The sequence below is a fragment of the Octopus bimaculoides genome, chromosome 24 (genome assembly GCF_001194135.2).
Source record: "Octopus bimaculoides isolate UCB-OBI-ISO-001 chromosome 24, ASM119413v2, whole genome shotgun sequence".
In the NCBI taxonomy this organism is placed as follows: Eukaryota; Metazoa; Mollusca; class Cephalopoda; order Octopoda; family Octopodidae; genus Octopus; species Octopus bimaculoides.
Genome location: NC_069004.1, coordinates 10,121,031 through 10,122,990, shown reverse-complemented (window position 1 = coordinate 10,122,990; position 1,960 = coordinate 10,121,031). Strand labels below are relative to the sequence as shown.

At 36.8% G+C, this 1,960-nt stretch overlaps 1 protein-coding gene across 1 annotated transcript in view; it reads right to left on the bottom strand.

The window, feature by feature from the left end:
• LOC106873364 (monocarboxylate transporter 6) overlaps positions 1-1,960 on the bottom strand; it is a 49,590-nt gene that overhangs the window by 24,840 nt on the left and 22,790 nt on the right. The gene's annotated exons all lie outside the window — the stretch shown is intronic.

Here is a 1,960-nt window from a genome sequence, read left to right as displayed (position 1 = left end):
GTGTAAATTTTGAAATTCAAGTGTCACATGTTTACAAAATGGCACGTCAAAATTCTGTATGGAATATTAGTTCGGAATAAAGATATATCAAAAGTGTTGAAATGTTCAAAGACATCAATAATTTATGGTGCTTTCCATTAACAGGTTAGAAAATAAAATATTCAAAATTTTTTAAACACACATGCATACGAATATACAAACACTTGGAGAAATAATACATATGCGTGTGCTTCTATGTGTGTAGAAGGGGAGTGAGTGAGAAATGTAGATGGAATATTCTTAGGTAGGAAAACATATATACACACACACACACACATATACAGAGAGAGAGAATATACATGTACTGTGAAGCAAATTCATAACCAAATTGGGTTCAGTATTGTCTCACGCTCAACTCCAATACCAAGTATACTATGATGTAGGGCATGAAACCATGGGATAAGGTTAGTGTGTAGAATATAACCCACATAATAGTATTAATAAAATACAGAAAACAGGTACAGTAAATTGTCTGAGGCTGTTACCATAAAACTTGACAATCAACCAGTTACAGGATATTTCATAAGCCAGAACAGTAGTTAAGACCCCTGAAGTTGGTATTGTTATTGCTTTTGTTCCTTTTAATGTATTTTTCTCAGTTGTGCCAGTTTGGAATAAGAGAAGCCACAAAGTCTTTGGTTTGCTTTTTCATTTCTTTTTTTTTTTTTTTTTTTTTTTTTTGTCTTTTATTGTATTGTTGATAATTTGAATAATGGGAAAATTATATTGAACATTTTAACACTAATCATTGTACCAATATATTATATTGAGCTGAATGTTGAACACTGAAGAGGTAGTTTTATGATTATATAATGCTTCAATAACAATTGTGTAATCCTGACAGTAATTTATTGAAACATGTGTATGTTTTAAAAAGCATTAAGTACCATACCTGTTTTCCATATTTTATCCATATTATATAGAAAGAAGGGGAGAGAGAGAGAGGGGGAGACAGACAGATAGCTATGCCTCCAAAGTAATACTTGCTAGGTGATTGCTATACAGCTGATGTCATTGTTTGATACCAACTGTAAAACTGCAATGAACCAACAGAGAGAAAGAAAAGAAAAAAAGACTAAACGAAAGAAGAAGGAAGAAGAGGAGGTAAGAAAGAAACAAAGAAAGACTAGAAGAACAAAAAGGTTGCTGGAACAGCATTTACGTATAAATCAAGGTAGGCAGGGACTGTCCAGATTAAAGCTATAAATATTATAAAGTATGAGAAGCAAATGATTGCCTGCCGGGCAGGCTCAGTGAAGGAATGCTTGCATGCCATGTAGGCAGCTCAGGTTCAGTTCCTGGTTGATGCAGTGTATGTATTTTTTTAATTATTTTTTATGTGGTGCACCTGAGCACAGTTTGCAATAAACTCATTTTTATTAATAAGGCAGTGGAGATGGCAGAATCATTAGCATGCCAGACGAAATGCTTAGTGTCATTTCATCCATCTCTGTGTTCTGAGTTCAAATTCTGCCGAGGTCGACTTTGCCTTTCATCCTTTCGGGGTTGATAAAATAAGTACCAGATGAGTAACGAGGGTCGATGTAATCGACTAGCCCCTTCCCACAAAATCTCAGGCCTTGAGAAAGGATTATTATTATTTTTCATCATCATCATCATCGTTTAATGTCCGCTTTCCATGCTAGCATGGGTTGGACGATTTGACTGAGGACTGGTGAACCAGATGGCTACACCCAGGCTCCAATCTGATTTGGCAGAGTTTCTACAGCTGGATGCCCTTCCTAACGCCAACCACTCCGAGAGTGTAGTGGGTGCTTTTACGTGCCACCGGCACGAAGGCCAGTCAGGCGGTACTGGCAACGGCCATGCTCAAAATGGTGTATTTTACGTGCCACCCAAACAAGAGCCAGTCCAAGGGCACTGGCAACGATCTCGCTCGAAAGTCCTTTATTATTATATT